The sequence below is a fragment of the Notamacropus eugenii genome, chromosome 2, assembly GCF_028372415.1.
Source record: "Notamacropus eugenii isolate mMacEug1 chromosome 2, mMacEug1.pri_v2, whole genome shotgun sequence".
Classification (NCBI taxonomy): domain Eukaryota; kingdom Metazoa; phylum Chordata; class Mammalia; order Diprotodontia; family Macropodidae; genus Notamacropus; species Notamacropus eugenii.
The window spans coordinates 333,583,399-333,605,369 of record NC_092873.1 but is presented as its reverse complement, the minus strand read 5'-3'; positions in this window follow the sequence as shown (position 1 = coordinate 333,605,369).

Below are 21,971 nucleotides of genomic sequence, written 5' to 3'. Positions count from 1 at the left end.
GAAACCAGTTGCCTCACTGACCTATGTAATCAATATGAAAGATCTTCAGGCTGAATGTAATGACAATTTAAATGGGAAGATCTTTCCCGCTCATTACTAGTCCCATAGGACCTATTTAAATCACCTGGAAACCTAAGTCAGGTGGAGGGAGGAGCTTGCTGAATGAGTGGAACAGGAAGGGTGAAGTTGAACTGGCAACAAGTTGGTGAGAGTAGTTAGGGTAGAGGAGAGAGGCACAGCTAGTCTTGTGAGTTTTTGTTTGTGGGACGGCCTTGACAGGGAGAGGTGAGGGATGAAGGGGAAGGCTTGGGAATGTTTTTGTACCCTCTAGTGCTAATGTGTATTGACTTCTTGGTTACTATGATGGATTTGGCTTTCTGGTGTTGGAATTTTACTTTCTGGTGTCTGACTAAATGTTTTTCTTCTGCCTTCTATATGGAGAATCTGTTATACTTTGTGACTCAGAACTATGTCACCATATGCATAGTTGTCCTCAGTGCTGTGAATACTGCCTTGTAATACAGGGATTCTTTAAGAAAAAAGGCATTTAGTCTTACCAATTCTTGATAAAGCCATGTTGGATCTTTGTAACAACCATTCTAGATGTTTACCAATAATCTCCTTAATGATTCATTCTAGAATATTCCCAGGAATAGAAATGGTATTTACTGGCCTATGTTTGCAGACTCTCTTCCCTTTTCTTTAAAAAATTCAGTGTAATATTTGCCCTTCTCCAATGTTTTAATACTTCTTCCATTTTCTATGAACATTCAAATATCACTGAAAGTAGCTTAGCAATCACATCTGTTAATCTTTCTTGAATTCATCAAAAGCAGCTTGGTATTCTTCCAACATCTCCTTGTTTTTCCTGAGAATCAACTTACTTTTGGCCATTATTCTTCTCTCATTCTAGGTGCAAAAAAAATTCTCCTGCACAGATAAAACAGAAAAATAAGAATCCAATTATTCCCTGACTCAGTGATCAGTGTCCCATAAACTGTTATCAAGTACCCTATCCCTTCTTTATCTTCCTTTATAATTACTTAATTATTTCTAATAATGAAAAAAGAGTAATTTGAAAGTAATTATTCAGAAATTCCAAATAATTAAAACTCATACAAGATGAAATTTCAAAAGTAGATTAAAATTAAAGACTGGCTTTTGATTTCTCTAAAATTCCCAGAGGAAATGAAACAAACACCTTTGTAGTGGGGTCATATATACTTGTTTTGTTCCTTTAGTACTATATGCTTTGAGATATTTGTAATGATGCAAGGATATATCCTATTAAATGACTTATTACAGTCATTAGACTTTGGTGAAGCAGAACTGGACATGAATTACAGAGAACAGAATTTTTTGATACCCACTAATTCTTCTTATATCAGCTCTGCTGTCTGGATGAGTCCATAGGTTAAGTTCTGATTTTCATCAATACCCCTTATGAAAACAACATGGACAACATCGTAGATAGAGAATGGACCTTGAAGTCCTGGTTCTGACATATACTGGCCATGTCATCTTAAGTAAGTCATTTAAACTTTCAGTGCTCCAGATGATTCTCTAAAACTCTGAATTGCTGAGAAGTTGATGATTTGTGCTTATAGAGGAAAGTTCCTCATCTAGTAGTTCCCTATGTCAATGAAATTGCAGGTACATTCCTTTGGGGGGAAATAAAAGAATTTTTCTAATTCAAGAAAACAATTCTCTTTGATCAATTGGCATAGAATTGAAAAAGTGGGAACAATCATGTGAATGGGAAATTCCCATCAAAGAAAATGGTAGGGTAGATTTATATTTCAAATGATCTTGTTATTATTCAAATTCAGTCATGTCTGACTCTCCACAAACTATTTGGAGTTTTCTTGATGGAGATATTTTACTGGTTTGCCTTTTTCTTTTCGAGATCATTTTACAGATGAGGAAACTGAGGCAAAAAGGATTAAGTGACTTGTCCAGGGTCACGCAGCAAGTGTCAGAGGTCAGATTTGAACTGTCAGAAGATGAGGTCAGCATTATATCCACTGAACCACCTAACTGCCCCCAAATGATCTTAAGTGGACCTAATTAAAGTCAGGACTGTTCTATATTTAAGAGAAAAGAGGATCAGAAGAATAGTGAGATTACTTTCTTTTTTAATATATAATTTATTAATTTTTCCATTCTTAACATTCACTTCCACAAGAATTTGAATTCAAAATTTTCTCCCCATCTCTCCCCACCTCCCACCCCAGGACAGTATGCACCCCATGCACCCCTTCTTCCAGTCTGTCCTCCCTTCTATTATACAACCTTCTTCAATATCACTTCCCCTCTATTTTCCTGTAGGGCAAAATAGATTTCTATACTCTATTGCCTGTGTAGCTTAATTTCCAGTTGCATACTAAAACAATTTTTAACATTAATACTTAAAGTTTTGACTTCCATATTCTCTTCCTCACTCCCTACCCACCTTCATTGAGAAAACAAGCAATTCAATATAGGTCATACATGTGTAACAATGCAAAGCACTTCCATAATAGTTATACTGTAAAAGACTAACCACATTTCCCTCTGTCCTATCCTGTCTATTCTCTCCCTTGATCTGTCTTTCCACAATAGTGTTTGCTTTTGATTATTCCTTTCTCCAATTTGCTGTCCCTTCTATTATCTTCCCTCTCCTATCCCCTTCCATATCCAATTGAGTGTGTGTTATTCCCTTCTTAAGCCAAATCCCGTAAGAGTAAGGCTCACTCATTTCCTTTCATCTCCCCACTCTTCCCCTCCATTGTAAAAGCTCTTTCTTCCCTCTTGTATGTGAGATGAATTGATTTGTGAGACTCTACCTCTCCCTTTCTCTTACTCCTAGTACTTTCCATTCAATAGTAATTTTCATTTTTTTAGATTTTTCTCCCTTCATATTCAGCTCACCCTGTGCCCTCTGTCTACATACATATACATATACATACCTACATATATATATACATATACAAACCTATATATCTATACACACACGTATATATGCATGCCCACACACACACACACACACACACTCACACACACAGAGATATATATATATATATATATATTCCCTCTAACTACCCTAATACTGAAAAAGATCTCATGATGTAGAAATAATATTTTTCCATGTTGGAATGCAAATAGTTCAGCTTTAAGGAGTTCCTTAAGGCTTGTCTTTCCTGTTTATGTTTTCATGTTTCTCTTGAATTTTTGTATTTGAAAGTCAAATTTTCTATTCAGCTCTGGTCTTCTCAACAAGAATTCTTGGAAGTCCTCTATTTCATTGAAATTCCACTTTTTTCCCTGAAGTATTATACTCAGTTTTGCTGGGAAGGTAATTCTTAGTTTTAATCCTATCTCCTTTGACCTCTGGAATATTATATTCCAAGTGCTTTGATCCCTTAGTGTAAAAGCTGCTAAATCCTCTGTTATCCTGATTGTATTTCCATAATTCTTGAATTGTTTCTTTATGGTTGCTTGTAAAATTTTCTTCTTGACCTGGGAATTCTGAAATTTGGCTATAATATTCTTAGGAGTTTTCCTTTTGGAATTTCTTTCAGGAGTTGATCGGTAAATTCTTTCCATTTCTATTTTATCCTCTGATTCTAGAATATTAGGGCAGTTTTTCTTGATAAATTCTTGGAAGATAATGTCTAGGCTCTTTTTTCTGATCATGGTTTTCAGGTCTACCAATAATTTTTAAATTATTTCTCTTATATCTATTTCCCAGGTCAGTTATTTTTCCAGTGAGATACTTGATATTGTTTTCTACTTTTTCATTCTTTTGGTTTTGTTTTATAAATTCTTCATTTCTCATAAAGTCATTAGCTTCCATCTACTACATTCTAATTTTTAAAGAACTATTTTCTTCAGTGAGCTTTTGAACTTCCTTTTCCATTTGGCTAATTCTGCTTTTTAAAGCATTCTTCTCCTCATTGGATTTTTGGACCTCGTTTGCCATTTGGGTTAGTCTATTTCTAAAGGTGTTATTTTCTTCAGCATTTTTTTTTGAGTCTCCTCTGGCAAGCTGTTGACTTGCTTTTTCATGATTTTCTTGCATCACTCTCATTTCTCTTCCCAATTTTCCCTCCACCTTTCTTATTTGATTTTCAAAATCCTTTTTGAGTTCTTCCATGGTCTGAGACCATTGCGTATTTGGGGGAGAGGGGAGGTTGGATGTGGAAGCCTTGACTTTTATGTCTTTCTCTGTTGGTATGCTTTGTTCTTCCTCATCTGAAAGAAAGGAAGAAAATATCTTTTCAACAAAAATGTAACCTTCTATAGTCTTATTTTTACCCTTTTATGGGTATTTTCCCAGCCAGCTACATGACTTTTGAGCTCTTTGTCAAGTGAAGGGTATGCTCTATGGACCTGTAAGTTCTTAGTTCCTCCAAAGTGACACAATCAAGGGAGAGGAATTTACTCCTCTTCTGGCTTGTACTCTGCTCTGGGAGCAACAACAAGCACTCTTTTCTGCCCAGGATCTGCCTGTAGGATTCCTTCTCCAGAGTCTCCACCAGCTCCACCATGCCAGTGCTCTTCCTCACCCCAGGATAGCAACTCAGGACTAAGACCCAGATCAGCTGCTTGATTTCCCCAGGGTCTTTAGGCTAAGGGTTCCAAAAGTGGATGCTGCTGCTACAGTGGCTGCTGATACCCTGGGGTCAGGGCTGGGGCCAGACTACGCACTCCTCTTACTCTGTGAAGGTTGGAAGTTCAATTCCTTGTGGACGGTCTCAGGCAGGTAAAGGTGGGAGCTTCTAAATCTTAGAGTTCTTACGAGGCCCCCCAGGAAAACTGCAGGGAATCGAGAAGGTCAGACCGAGCTAGCTCAGCTAGCTCGGGTATTTCCTCCTCTTCCCGGGAGATACATGATGGGTGGAGCCTCCCTGCTCTTGAGGCTGTCCCGGATTGGACACACCTGTTGTCTCCTAACAGGCTCGATATTGATATGTAAACTATGCGACAGAGGGCTTAAGTAGGTCCAGGAAAGCCCAAAAAAGCCTCTTGGGCAGAGGGCCACGTGTGAGCTTACTAGGCTCCCCATTTTCCTCTCTCTTCTCTCCCCTCCCCCTCTCTCCTCACTTATACTTCTACTTCCAATCTCTTATTGTAAGATCTTTGCCTCCTTGGGAGATCCCTCTCTCTCTCCCTCCTAAGGAAGAATCCCCTGCACTTGTAACCGAGACCCTGAAATAAAGCTCAACCCTTGTTCGACTCTGGAACGTCCTTACTCTCATATGCGCACCCGGCGTGGCCAGCCGAAGACCTCGGGAGGTGAGGTCAGAAAGACTCGGGTAGCCCACAGGCCTCTAGGTCTGGCATTACTCACTTTCTCACTGCTTTCTCACTGACCTTTGAAGTCATCTTTGGCATTTGTGGCTTGAGAAATCTGGGAACTTCAGCTGCTACCTATGATTTCACACCCTGAAGCCTGCTCAAGTCCTTTCCTTGCTGCGTGGTCCAGGCTGGGCTGAGCTCCACTCCTAGCCCAGTGGGATAGACCTTTCCTGTTGTCCTTCCAGGCTCTCTTGGGTTGGAAATCTCTTTCACTCTGTCATTTTGTGGCTTCTTCTGCTCTAGAATTTGTTTAAAGTCATATTTTACAAGTATTTTATGGGCTATGGGGGAGAGAGCTAGAGCAGGTCCATCCTACTACTTCAACATCTTGGCTCCACCCCCAGATTCCTTTTCAAAATAAAAACAAAACAAAAACTAACAGCTTCCAAAACACTGTAAGAATTAAAATTAAATAATAAATAATATGGAGTTGATATTACAAATTTACATTTTCCCTCTCTTCCCTAAAAATATTTCAGAAGCTATAATTTAGGCAGTGATCAATCATGATTTAATTCAACCTATGATAAAATATGTCTCCTTACTCTTGATGGGTGTCTAAGCATGCAATGAGGTATAGAATGAGAGACACAAGGAATATATTGATTTGTTTTAATTAAGGGTGAAAAGTCCTAGTTATGAGGATACTTAAAAACTAAGTAATACCCATTTTTCTAGGTTGTATCCCTGCTTACATATAGGATAGTGGACTGCTGAAGTTCTTTCAAATCCCTTTGATTCTCCAATTTCCTGAAAAGATTGCCAATGATTCTTGTCTTTTTCCAACCATATAAGAAATTAGTAGTATTCACTTCTTGACTATTCTAAGTATTATAAAAACTACTTAAATGGTAGTTTAAGTAAAGCTGGCATTGTCAACATTCACTAACAATAAACAAAAAGTTGTCCCATATGCCTCTACCCAAACATTAATACAAACTATTTAAAGGGAAAAAAAAAAGTTTTACATTACAAACTCAGTAGGAACTTCTCTGCAGCTTTCAAAGTTTCTATTTTGTTTTGATCCTTTACTCATGGAAATTTAAGCAAGGACCAACACCAACAGCAAAATTCTATGTCTTAAATTATCACAGCTAGTCAAGTAATTTTTCATTCCTTCCCTGCCCCCTTGCAGCCCAAGAATGTGGTTTATTCTAACCTACTTTGAGTTAGTTGGGGTATTTTGCAGCAGAAGCAGAAAATCATATGAAAACCAAATAAGTTTAAAATCAAGTTTAGCTCTGCATTCAAGAGAACGTGTTAGATCTATCAGTTCTAACTATTATGATGTTTTTGAGTTCCTTATGTAAAATTTACCGTATAGAGAAATGTGATTCAAACTATTTTTTATCCTGTAATTGACTTTCTCCCTGTTTTGTGATTTTGTATGCAAAGGTTTCGTCTTTGCTAGACACAACAATCAAGGTAAAACAGAGCAGCAATGCATTAGGACTAAATGTGAGTTTCTTTTGTATTGTTTATTTTTAGTATATTTGAATATACAGATGATGAACCAGATGTTATAGTACACATAACAAACAAAAATGAGAACCACTGAATGATATATCAAGAATGAATCATAGATCTTTCTATTGATTGAAATCTGGATGCTATAGTCAATTTTTTTCATCCAACAAAAATTCATTTTGATAAAGATTGCATTTCACTGAATATACAGTATGGTAGGGATGACCAAGATAGTGCAAAAACTACTTCAATACTTTGAAATCTTCATCAATATTTTGAAATCTTCGTTCCCTTCTAGGAGGACAGGAATGCAATTGTCCTATAGACAAGGTATGATAGAACACTTGACACAAGCTAGTGGGCAGCTGTCTCTCAGGTGAATAATATAGGAAATCTACTAAATTAATATATTGGCATATATAGCTTGAATAGATGCTGTATGTGGATAATGATCTAATCCTATATCTGAATGAGAAGAAGAAATCATGATGAATAACATTTGGGAAATTTTGTAGTAGTTTTTGATTAACACAATAAAAGCATCTTTCCAACAAGAATATTCTTTTGGATGTGCTAGATGGTTCATGGAACTATATAGTCTGAAGAAATGGTTTGTGAGCTCAGAATTGTAGCATGATGCTTGACTGCTAAGAGGTGAGCAAAAAAAAAAATTACCCAAGAGTAGATAAACATTTGGTTATAGAATACTCCTGTGTTTCAGGATCAATTTTGCTTGAATTTACCAAGATAACTCCAACCAAAATCAGACAACTTATATGAAATAATAAATTGCTTCCTCAGGCTCCATTTTTTTATAAAAAAGAAATGATTCCTACTTGATTCAATGTCCTCTGTTCCATTGACCTGTAAAAAAGTATCCAAGTGTTTCTAGATTCAGAGTATATGAAAAACATGGATAAAGAGGGTGAAAATAAGATGCTATGTATTTTCACAATTTATTTAAAATAACAATATTTATGAAATAGATTGTGAACACAGAAGAAAAAGTAAGGACTGGTAATGATTTTAGGTGTACCTGTGGAGCACTTACTATTTAAAACAAAACAAAAATATACCCAATAGTCTCAAGATTGTCCCCAAATATGTTTCTCTAAATACTGATCAGTTTTTTTTCTTTTTACCAATTTCCCAACATATCATATACATATTGATGATTGATTTGTTCTTTGATTTAGTGAGAATTCAAATAAAAAATGAATGAAAAAAATATCCATGGAATGCCATGATCTCTGAAAAATCATAGGTGATGGAGAGATATATGATGAGATTCATTCATCATTAATGAAGCATGTAAGATGTGGTGAGGCAAAAGATATATATTACTGAGAGGGTTACAAAAGAACTCTCTTCATATGTGAACAATATATGTGAACATATAACAGTATGTGCTGGATCACTCTAGGAGTTCCTAATTGGGATATATAGCAAGTATTAATAAATGCTTTTGACTGGCTGACTGGGAATAATCTTCCCTCTTGGCCCCAAAAGAATTGCCTGGCCTTTGAAGCTCATTTTGTTGAAAAGTAGCCACTGCATTTTCAGGGGTGGGGAATCCGCAGCCTTAAGGTCACATGTGGCCCTCTAAGTACTCAAGTGTAACCTTTTGACTGAATCCAAACTTCACATAACAATCCCCTTAATAAAAATCTTTGTTCTGTAAAACTTGGACTTAGTCAAAAGGCCACACCCAAGGACCTAGAAGGGCACATGTGGCCTCAAGACCACAGGTTCACCAACCCTGCTTAGAATAATGTAAATTATTTGTAGTGATGCAAAGCTGGGAGACACTATCCACAATGCAAAATTGAATGTATTCAACTCAATATTGAAAACATTATGACTCTTAGGCTATGATACTAGGTGGTTAACATCTTAGAATTTTCACAAACATGAAAAACAAATTGTCCCTGCCCCTTCATGATCTTACAGACTCATAGCTGGGATACAGAAAGCACACATTTACCTAAGCTTCAAGATAGAGAGTGATGGGGGAAAAGGAGACATTCATGAAAAGAGTTCTGAGAAAAATCAAAGGGGGAAGAATACTTTCAGCTGGTAACAGAAGGTTGTAAGGAGAATGGATAAGGATTATCTTTGCAGAAGAGGTGGCACTTGTACTGAGATTTAAACAATGATTCAGAGGAACAGAGATGAAGGGGAATTTCGTTGTAAGAATGGGGAATACCCTGAAAGGAACCTGCTTAGAAGATAGGTTAATGACCTAGGAAGCTAATACGAAGTGAGCAGTCAATACATTAGCGGGGGCCTCAACCAGAAATCTAATTGATGGCTCAGTTACAGAGGCAGCTAGAGGGCCAATGGGATAAAGTGGTAGACATCGTCAGGAAGATCTGAATCCACTAGCTTTGTAACTCTGGGAAAACTACTTAAACTCTATCAGCTTCAGCTTCCTTATCTTAAAATGAGGAGGGTTGAACTAAATGACCTCAAAGATCTCCTTCAGCTCTAAATGTGTAATCCTAAAAGCAATATAAATCTGAATTGTATGCAAAAATCAGAGATTTCTGTCTTGTTACTGAATATACTGGACTGTTCGCAAAGGAAATATGAAGAACTCACAATATTAACTGATATGTCATATTGGTTAGACTATATTAACTTTTTTAATATTCTCTGAAAAAAGTACCAAAGTATAATAGTACTTGTCAGACATGGCAGGTCTACTGCTTGATTTTTGATTCATATATGATAGCTTCACATTTATATTGTTTGAAAGTTTCAAAGTCAGTAGATGACCATCTTCCCTTCTCATTTTAAGCAATATTTATATTTCAGACCCAAATACAGCATAGCTCTTCTTTACTCATTAAAAGAAATTGAAGAGTTTCCCCTACTGCAACATTAGGCTATCATTTGTAAAGGAGTATCTTGCTTGAGTTCACTGGACTCCTCTCTGCCACCTCCCTTCTGATTTTGATTTAAAGCACCCAGAAGTTTTAAAAGATTCACTGTCAGGTACTGAGCTACTCTACAGTATGTACATGCCCGCAAAAGGCCATCACCTCTGAATCATTTTTCCCACACATAGATCCATTGGCCAACAATGAATGGAAAGTGGTATTTTTCCATCACCATAATTCCTGCTATTTTAGTTTCCCTGTTTAACCAAAGTGGCTATGTGTATTTTTCCCTTGATAACTCACAGGTTCAAATGTAAAAATTTATTATTACAAGGGACAATTATGAGGTTCAAAGCATACTGAATACATTCCATGCCTCCAACTTCTGGGACTCATATAAGGAAAGGAATACTTGTGGCTGTCTACTTGCATGAAGTGGACAGGTTCCAACTTTTGGAGGTAAAAATCCTAATGAATGTCTGCCTTCATCAAACACAACAAGGATCTAGAATCCTGGGAGGTTAACTGTTTACATGGACATTGATTGCCCAAGCACCATTTTGCAGGCATCTGAAACATATGCTTTGGACCATGGAACTTACCCATCCCATTTGCCGGATCAAAATCAACAGTTACAGCCACCAAAGAAAACATTGGCTTTTTCCTGACTTCCTTGTGGTAGACGTTACACTGGAGTTCAAGGTATTCAGATCTCTGTTACAAAATCCTCGACTCAGACTACACAAACAATGGAACTATTTTCAGCATCTTTGATATGTGTTTCGAGGGTGTAGTGTGCCGCTCAACACTTGCAAAATTCCTGCATATTGGATATTGACTGAGTCAAAACTAAAGTGGGGCAATGAGAATTTTACCCAGGGTGCTAAAATTTTAAATGTATTGATAACATTTTACTATTTGTCTTTAAGCAATGTAATGCTTGCCCTTCAGTTTTAGAAGGTATAAACCAGATAAAATAATTAGCTAAAGTAAGAAGTATTAGATAGGTTTTCCTTAGAGCAGCTCTACTATGTTCCCTCCCCTGATTGTGGCCTTCTCAGAGGTAGATTCAAGGTGTTTAAGGATCTCCACTCATGAGAGACCACATGACCTCTGTCTTCTCTCATGGGAGTCAAATCCAGTAGTCTGTTCCTCTAAATGATCTCTTATATAAAAAAATTGCATTGATCTGAAGACACCTTTCATTCTTCCCCCCCCGCCCATTTTGTGATACTCCCAGACATTCCAATATGTGACCCTAGATATTCCAATGACTAATTATGACTCTGACAAGTTTCTTGTTTACTTTTCCATGTGGCAGATATAATATCCCATCTATGAATCTTTGAACACCAAAACGAAGCATGTACATTATCCGTTTTTCTCTGTCACATTATTAATAATAAAATAAGTGTGTCATGGATTTTTGCATTTGTGAATGGGGGAGATTTTATTTTCCCTTTAGTCTCAGGGAAAGATTACTCTGAGGAATATGAAGAGGTAAAATTTGGGCCATAGAGAAGCATGTCAAGCAGAGCTTTCAGAAATGGTTGGAATTCCACATAAGGTGGACATCTTTGAGAAATCATAACAGACTGGAGTCAGATTACTAGACATGGTGCTAGAAAGCAACCAGAATCAAATGTCTCAGTTTAGCAGAGACCATGATTCTAATCTGATTTGTTTTATTTCTTATGACATGTTAAAGAGAATCCTATCTTATAGTATCCAGAGAGGAGATAAATATATATACTCATTAGTCAAGTACAGGAATGTTCCAAGACCTTTCCTAGGTTGGTTGGGTATTTCAGGAAAATTGAGTATTAGAATCTTCAAGATATATCATCTAAAATATTGCTCTTTGGTGGTAGCTCATACAGTTTGGGTACTGAACACCAATTCATCAAGGCTTTGTGTCAGTCTTGATTGAAGGGCTGTTGGTTCTCATTTCTTTTGAAGATATTTCTGAAAGAAATGATCCTGAACTCCAGCTAGAGGCTTTTAGGTTAAACAGAAAGAAAAACTGCCTGAAAATGAAGGTGATTAAACAATGAAACAGGTACCCAAAGAAGCTGACAAAAACAATTCCTCTGTGAGTCTTTAAAAAGAGAAAATGTAGATTCCTTTTTGTTTCTTGGTTCATATGGTACAACTTAAAATTAGGGGCATGGTCTATATGGAATCTTAATTTTTTTTTCTGACTCTAGAAGACCTGGGTCTCAATTTCTATTTTTTTTTGCTTTCTGAAAAACCTTCCCTTTATCATATGTATGTATGTATGTGTATATATATATATATATATATATATATATATATATATATATATATATATATATATATATATATATATATATATAATTTCCTCAATTTTCCATTAAAATAACCTACAAAAATAATTCTTATCTCATTCATTTCAAATAGAAATATGTATGTATTATAATTTTATAGCACAAAGACCTCAAACATAAAACAGACCAATGTAACACAATTTTAACTATATCGTTATCCATACCCATATCTTTTTTTCTATTTATAATTTTAAAATAACACCCATTTTCATTACAGTATCAGTGAATTGAGTGGTTTTGGGGGCACAAAATTTTGGAAAATATTTTATTAATGACATGTAAAATGAGCATGTAATTCTTTATAAACTAGAGACTGAGATAATTACATATCTATAACAGCCACAGTAGAATTCACCTCACCCAGAAGATGCCAACCAATGGTATTCAAATTTGTCATTTTTTTTATAAATATGAAAATTATTTAACTCCCAATAGCTAAAACACATCAGTCTCATACTTAGATATCTCTTTCAACATACAATTGTCAAAAGACAATTCTATTAGTCAAACATGGAGTAGGACCAAATTCACATTTGTCCATAGTCATCGGTTTGGAATCCATCCATATTTAGAAATATCTAGGTTTCAAAATAAAATTAGAATTGCTTCAATAGATCACTCAAGTTATGGAAAAGCAAATAGTACTTTTTTCTATCTAATTTGCAATGTAGACATTATTTAAATTGGGAAACTTAATAGATACTTTATTTGTCAAATTTATGTTTTACAACTTTTACTCTTTCACAGTTATAGTAACTAACTACTCTCTTTGGCTTTTAGTGTATTTTGTAACCAGACCATATCCCATCTTTCTACTTTCATTATACATTGTTCCCCTACTCACAATCCAAAGTCCAGCAAAACTTGCCTTCTCATTCCTCCTAATATGAGGCACTCCATCTTCATGCTTTTGCATGCCTTATTTTACATGTGTGAAATGAACTCTCTCCTACATTATTGCTCATAGAATCCATTTCTTCAAAATGTTTCTCAAGCACCATATTTTCTGTGAAGTTTTTCCTGACCCCTACAACTGATAGGACAATCCTTCTTGAAATAACTTAAATTTAACTCTACACTGTATTTATTTTTATTTATTTTCTAAATAAATAAAATGTACTCTCTACATATTTATTCTATCCATACTTGTAGAGTTTCAGACTGTCTCCACCAGTAGAATTTAAGATCCTTGAGAATCAGCAATGTCTCATGTTTTGTCTTTGTACCTCTCAGTACTTGACACATAATAAGTCCTTAATAAATGCTTGAATTTGTCTAATTGATTTCTGAATCAGACTATAAATTGGAGAACATTTCTTTAATGCATTTACTCAGTTATAAATAGTTAGAAAATATCAAAGTATAATAGAGATGGTATTTCACGGAATTTTGTCATGTAGTGTAAATTAACTTTTCCAAGGTCCCTACCATATTTCACGTAAATTAGGCTATATCTTTTTCCTAAAAACTATTGAAACTCTCCTTGAAAACTGATTGGTGAATAGTATTGGCTCAAGTTATTGACATGGCTTCTTAGATGTCTGATACTAAAGGCCTCAAGGACCTCCAACTCTCTCTCTTACATCATAGGTGCTTAATAATGTGTGTTTCTTTCTTTGTATGGTCAAAGAAACCTCCATTTGTTAACTGTTCGTAAATAATATATCATTTCATTCTAATCACTAAACTATAACACCAGTCATATCAATGCCTGAACAATAAGGCTCAGAGGAACTTTTTTTCAATTTTAAAATGAATTTTTAATACTTATTTTATTTTATTTTTTTAAATTATTTTTTAATGTTTAACAATCACTGCCATACAATTAAGATTTTATCCCCCCCACACCTACCTCCCCACTACCCCCCTCCCTCCCCACGACTGCATACAATTCTGTGTAGGTTCTACATATACTTTCCTATTGAGTATATTTTCACTATAGTCATGCTATGTAGTCAGACGAAAATAAATGAAAGAAATCATATAACAAATCAAAACATGATACACAAAAACATACACATACACAGACATGATCTGCTACATTTTGCGAATGACTTCCATATTTCTTTCTCTGAGTGTGGAAGGCATTTTGCCTTGAGAACCACCTTTGGGATTTTTTTTTTTATAAGAAGTTTTTGCGTTATTACAAAAATCCAAGTCTACCAGAAAAAACTCTCACACACTGTGGTCGTTGCTGTGCACAAAGTTCTCCTGGTTCTGCTCCTTTCACTCAGCGTCAGGTCATATAAGTCCTTCCAGGCCTCTCTGAAGTCTTCTTGTTCATCATTTCTTATGACACAATAGTACTCCATTACATTCATATACCATAATTTATTCAGCCATTCCCCAATTGATGGACATCCCCTTGACTTCCAGTTTTTGGCAACTACATAGAGTGCTGCTATAAATATTTTTGTACATGTGGGACCCTTTCCCATTTTTATGATCTCTTGGGGATACAGTCCTAGTAGCGATATTGCTGGGTCAAAGGGTATGCACATTTTTGTAGCCCTTTGGGCATAGTTCCAAATTGCTCTCCAGAATGGTTGGATGCGCTCGCAGCTCCACCAACAATGAATTAGTGTTCCAGCTCTCCCACATCCTCTCCAGCATTTATCATTTTCTTGGTCTGTCATGTTTGCCAATCTTATAGGTGTTATGTGGTACCTCAGAGTTGTTTTGATTTGCATCTCTCTAATCAATAGTGATTTAGAGCATTTTTTCATATGATTATAGATATCTTTAATTTCTTCCTCTGAAAATTGCCTGTTCATATCCTTTGACCATTTATCAATTGGGGATAATACTTATTTTAAATAAAAAATATTGCAATTCCTTCTTTTAGGTTAAACACCCTTTGAAATACTTTGGCATGAGAAAGCCAGAACTTTTCACTATATCATAGATATGTTCAGTGTTCTTCCTCTATCTTGTCACACTGTTTTGCAAAGAGCCTACCTTTAAGAGGATAATTTTCAATAAAGTTCATTTCTCTTGTAAAAATTCAGTAGCTTTCCATTCATATTTCTCAAAACTTAATTTGAACTTATTGAATGTGAAGACGATGTTTCATGTTATAAAGGGGCAAGGTTTCATTATTTTTCACCATACTTTATAGTATCATGGAACTAGCCAGTCTAGGAAGTAAATAAGTCTACTAGCAAAATGTTTATTTCTAGTGATCTCTTTATGAAAGGTGAATATTCCCTCGAGTTAAATTAGAAGCAACTTCATTGGATAAGTGAACAAATCATACATAACCTAAAAGGCTAAGTCCTGGATATATGAGGCAATGCAGGCTCTGGAGCCCTTAGTGAAAGAAAACATTCTTGGGGATGAGATCAATTCTCTTCTCATTCTACCATTGGCATGTAATCCAACATCAGCTTTCCCAGAAAAAGATACTCTGTTCAAAGATCAAGAGTCGATTCAAGCTAGCAGGGTAAGAGAAACCTGGACCCTGGACCCTAAGAGGGGATTTTCCATGATAGAGAAGAGATGTTTCACTCTTCTTTACCACATCTTTGGATATGTTTCTTTGAGGCCAAGCTACTCAGACAACAGGAAACACTGAATCCAACAGGAAACAGAAATGCACAATCAGATAGACACAGATATAAAGAGACAGTCACTCAAAAAACATTAAGGAATGGGACCCTTAATAGTGTAGCAATCAACTGTCTTTGGAAAAGACCCAAGGGACCACTTACCCAGAAAAGACTATACACACAAGGAGAGTTTTGTAAAGTTGCTTGAATTTGAGAAATTAGTTCCAGTCTTTATACTGTCAAGAAATGTAAATTGTATTATTATATGTGTATGTGTCAGAATTATTGTACTATAAACTTAAGCTGACTTTTCCCAAGCATATTGATGTATTTTGTGGACTAAGCCCCACATATAGGAAAGGGATGTTTTATTGATATAGTTCTTCCATCTTAATAAGTGCTTTTGTTAAATGATACTTTTCTCTACTGGATGACTGTCAATGCTTAAATAATTGGTGGGGGTTTATGACTTACACTATTAAAAGGATGGCTACACAGTCTACTTTAGAATGTATGGTAGCAGTCACCTTTTGAGGAGACAATCCATTAGTATGTGTCCAAGGAGTTGCCAAAGGAGATCTTATCCTATAATGGGATCAGAGACTTAGAGTAGAAGAGTACCTGGAAAGTCATTGAGCCCAAACTTCTCATTTTCCTGATGAAGAAATGTGACCCAGGGTCACAGAGCTAGTATGTGTCCTAGAATTTATTGATCTCTGTCAGTGTAGAATCTAGTATAATTTTCCTAACATTATATATTAAATTTTCAAAAAATCACCAGCTATATTAAAGTTTCTCCTGCTGTTAAAATGCCATCACGTTCTTAGCAAATTAAAAAAATTTTCCTTAAAATTAGTTTCTATAACATTTCACATATTTAATCCAGTGAACCTCTTTAACTACAACCTCTCTAACTGTATTTGTTAGTACATCAACTAGCAATGAAAAATAGGTCTCATTAATAATTTCAAAGATTTCAGGAAAATGAGAAATTCTTGTTGCTGCTACTTTATCTGCAAATAAAACCATTCTTTAGTTCTTTCCATATGCTTTGTCAACCATTGGTGTGACAATATCAATAAATTTGGGTAGCATGAAATTTCTTACTGAATGAGGCTATTGACACTTAGCAATTCTATAAGAAACTTTATACTTTGTAAGTAATCTTTCATTGTCATGGATGTGATTATTTTTTTTAACTTTTACTTCTTTTTTGGGGGGGGGGACTTATTTTATTTTATTTTTTAAAATTTAATTTATTTTCAGTTTTCAACATTCACTTCCACAACATTTTGAATTTCAAATTTTCTTCCCATCTTCCTCCAGGACAGTGTGTATTCTGATTACCCTTTCCTCCAATCTACCCTCCTTTCTATCACCCCCACCCCTCTTATCACCTTCCCTTCTATTTTCCTGTAGGGAAAGATAGATTTCTATACCCCATTGCCTACATATCTTGTTTCTCAGTTATATGTAAAAACAATTTTTGACAGTCATTTTTAAAGCTTTGAGTTCCACATTTTCTCCCCCTCTCCCCATCCACTCTTATTGAGAATGTAAGCAATTCAATAGAGGCTATGCATGTATAGTCATACAAAACATTTCCATAACAGTCATGTTGTGAAAGACTAACTATATTTCCCTCTATCCTGTTCTGCCCTTCATTTATTCTATTCTCCCTTTGATCTGTCCCTCTACCAAGGTGTTTATTTCTGATTAACCCTTCCCCCAATCTGCCATACCTTCTATTATCTCCCCTCTCTTATCCCCTTTCCCCCTGCTTTCCTGTAGGGTAAGAAAAACTTTCATACCCAATTGAGTGTATGTGTTATTCCCTCCTGAAGTTAAACCTGACAAAAAGAAGCCTTACTTATTTCCTCTCATCTTTCCCTTCTTCTCCTCCATTGTAAAATCTCTTTCTTGTCTTTTTTATGTGAGATGATTTACTACATTCTACCTTTCCCTTTCTCATTCTCCTACTACATTCCTCTCAACGCTAAATTTTCTTGTTTTAGATATAATCCCATCATATTCAGCTCACCATGTGCTCTCTCTCTCTCTCTCTCTCTCTCTCTCTCTCTCTCTCTCTCTCTCTCTCTCTCTCTCTGTCTGTCTCTCTCTCTCTTTCTCTCTCTCTCCCCATACAAATTTATACACATATACTAATACTGAGAAAGGTCTCTTGAGTTACAAATATCTTCTTTCCATATAGGAATGTAAAAAGTTCAGCTTTAATAAGTCTCTTATAATTTCTCTTTCCTGTTTACGTTTTCATGGTTCTCTTGAGTCTTGTATCTGAAAGTCAAATTTTCTATTCAACTCAGGTCTTTTCAATGAGGATGCTTAGAAGTCCTCTATTTCATTGAAGTTCCATTTTTTCCACTGAAGCATGATACTTAACTTTTGCTGGGTAGGTGATTCTTGGTTTTAATCCTATCTCCTTTGACCTCTGGAATATCGTATCTCAAGTTATCTGATCCCTTAGTGCAGAAGCTGCTAAATCTTGTGTTTTCTTGATTGTGTTTCCACAATACTCAAATTACTTCTTTCTGGATGTTTGCAATATTTTCTCCTTGACCTGGGAGCTCTGGGATTTTACTACAATATTCCCAGGAGTTTTCCTTTTGGAATCTCTTTCAGGAGGTGATTGGTAGATTCTTTCCATTTCTATTTTACCCTCTGATTCTAGAATATCAGGTCAGTTTTCCTTGATAATTTTTTGAAAGATGATGTCTAAGATCTTTTTCATCATGCCTTTCAGTTAGTCTAATAATTTTAAAATTTCCTCTCCTGGATCCATTTTTCAGGTCAGATTTTTTTTCAAATGAGATACTTCAAATTGTCTTCTATTTTTTCATTCTTTTGGTTTTGTTATATAATATCTTGGTTTGTCATAAAGTCATTAGCTTCTACTTGCTCCATTCTAATTTTAAAGGAATTATTTTCTTTTTTTGAGTTTTTGGATCTCTTTTTTCCATTTGATCAATTCTGCTTTTTAAGGCATTCTTCTCTTCATTAACTTTCTGGATCTCTTTTGTCATTTTTGTTAGTCTAATTTTAAAGCTGTTATTTTCTTCAACAGGTTTTTTTGAGGGGTTCCCTTTAGAAAGCTATTGACTCGTTTTTCATGATTTTCTTGCATCACTTTCATTTCTCTTACCAATTTTTGTTCTAGTTCTCTTACTTGATTTTCAAAATCCTTTTTGAGCAATTCCATGACCTCAGAACAATTCATATTTTTCTTGGAGGTTTTGGATTTATTGTCTTCTTCTGGTTTTAAGTTTTGATCTTCCTCTCCACCAATGATGTAAGTTTTGATCTTCCTGTCCACCAAGAGAGTAAGAATCTTTAGTCTGTTTCTTTTCCCCATTTGCTCATTTTCCCAACCAGCTATTTGACTTTTGAGCTCTTTCTTAAGTGGAGGACTCCAGAAACAGCCTCTGCTTCAGGAGTGGCTGCTGATGCCCTGGGACTGAGACTGGGGCCACAGCTGGAGCTAGACCACACTCCCCTCTCAGTCAGGTGAGAGACCCTTCCCACTGTCCTTCCAAGCTATCTTTGGCATTTGTAGTTTGAAAAGTCTGGAAGCCACAGTAGCTGCCAGCGATTCAGTTCTCTAAGGCCTGCTCTTTTTGTGTCCATGCCCAGCAAGGCCCATGCAAAACTTTGCTCAACTCCTGTCCTGGTGCAATAGACTCTTTCTGTAAATCTTCCAAATTGTCTTGGGATGGAAATTTGGTTCAGTCTGTCCTTTAGTGGCTTCTGTGGTTCTAAAAGTTGTTTAGAGACATTTTTAGAACATTTTTTGAGGAGTTTGGGGGAAGAACTCTAGCAGTCCCTTCTTCTAAGTCACCATCTGGACTCCACCGCCTCACATTTTACTTCTTAAAAACATTTAAACTCTCTTTGAAAAAAAATCTCCTGCTATTTACATAGACATTATTAATATATGATTTTCATTTATTAGGTTCAGAAAGTATACAAAAATTTATTCCTTAGTTCATTAAAGAAGTATCTAGTTTTAAGCAATTAAATGTAGCAATCATTCTCCCAGAGTCATAAATAAAGCAACTACAAGCCATCTAAGTCATTCCAGTATTTGTTTAAGAATAAAGACTCTTCAGAACCTCTGTGGCTCTAAAGATTTATGCGCTTGGAGGAAGGATAACACTTCATAGAAATAACATTAGCAGTAATATTAAAACATGTCCCAAGGCACCAAAATTTAGATGGTGCTAATTTATGCAGCACAGAAACAACTGAGTTTACCAACTAGCCAGCAAAAGTGATTAGTTAAAGTAGGAAACTATTAGGAAGCATCAATAGCTTTATACCAGCTGAGCTCTTCCCTATCTCATTCCTGTGAGAAGCATCATCTCCAGCAATAAGTATTACAGTTTCCTAATATGTGTCTCCTCAGCATGGGACAAGATCCAGGGTCTCTAACCTCCCCACTCTCCACTACTTTAAAAAAAATAATTTGATAGAGCATTTATGTTGTGTGGCCCAGGGATATTTTTGTGAAATTTGCCTGGGTGACTCAATTGCTTGGGTATTAGATTTCTCTGTGTGTTGATTCCTTAAAAAGAAAATCAGTTGTTAGTGGTCTTGGTTTTGTTTTGTTTTCAGAGGAAAGCATTTTGATTTTGCCCAAACTTAAAATACGTACACACATTCAAAATCATTCTGCATGTAAATAGGATGAACATGTTCATATGTAAGAATTATGTTATTTAAAATGAAGCCTGTTAAACATGGTACTGTTTTGTCGCTTTAGAAAAGTCCTTTCACAAGTCGTTCAATATCTCAGTCAAAAATTCTGTGGTGTTCAAATAAGAAGAGTCAATATTTTTCTTCCAGCTTATATCCCAAATGTAAATATTTCTACGCATGTCAAAGTTGTTTTTTCTCCACCTCTCCCTGCAGGATCCATGTAAGACTTTGGATGCCAATGAACCTAGTTGAACTTGTCTTTGGAACACATCATCTGAGAGAGACAGACAAGTCTTAGGAGCAGATTACCCATATGCCAAAGAGATTTCTTGAAGATGTGCCAATCTGCCCAAATTCGATTCTAAAGAGGCAGGTGTGCTATCAGCTGACATTCATACATAGGAGGGGAGAAAAATCTCTGCACCTTGCTCTGCTGGTTTAAGTATCTGACATTCCTTTCTCCCCATTTGTTGCTGAGAATCTTCCAAGATGCAGCTTTGATAACATTTCCTTTTCTCACATCTCCTTTTAATGAATAATCCAAAGGCTTGCATCCCCAATTCTTTCTATAATTTCTATTTTCCTCTCTTGTAATCTGCCAGTCTGATGGATGTGAGATAGAACATCCAAATTGTGATTTTCTTTTCCCTCATCATTAGTGACTTAAAATATCTTATATGGTTATGAAAATTTACATTTCTTCATTTGAGAACTGCCTGTACATAAATTTTGGTCACATCCAATGGAATAGTATTTTTATATATTTTATTATATATTTAAAATTCTATTAAATATTAGATTTTATCTGATAAACTCCCTGTGAAAATTTTCCCCAACATTCCAAATTTCTAATCCTAATAACATTTTTCCTTTGCTTGTACAGAAGCTTCAGTTTTCTATAATCAAGGTTTTCCATTTTATGTTTAATGATTATCATTATGCATTGACCCCACCTATAATCATGAAAATTATTTCATTCCATTTAAATGAAATAATCATGTATTAATTTAGAATTCATTGTGGTATGTGGTTTAAGGTGTGCGTCTATATGTAATTTCTGTCTTACTGCTTTCCTGTTTTTCCAGCAATTTTTTTTCAAATAAGGAGTCCTCTCCTTTATAGTTGGTACTCCTTGGTTTATTGAATAGCATGGTACTCTATTCAATTTCTTTTGAGTCTTATTTTCCTAATCTGTTCCACTGATTCCTATTTTAACCAAAACTAAATGATTTTGATGATTAGCCAATATTCATTTTTTTTTCACAAGGTAGACGTTTATGAATTTTCCATCACAGTCTAATATAGAGCCTTAGAAAAATGAAATAAATGGCAACAGTAACTAAGGAACTACTACCACGGATGTAAGCTTACTTTTGCATAGGCATTTCATTTGGGACATTAGGATTAGCTAAATTCCTTACTTTCTCCAAAAATATAATTCTATCTAATAAACAATCTTCTATAAGCACACCACTTCTTTTAATCTATCTACAACTGCTCCCTAAACAAAACCTCTCCCATGTTCTATTCATTTTTTTTCTGTCCTCTTCAATCCCATTCAACCTCACTACCAAATCATCACATCTTGACTTGTTCCTAGGCTCTTCTGCTGTTTCTCCTAGAACTTACCTTATTATTATAGGAAGTCTCCAATTTCCACAGTCTTTTCCTCC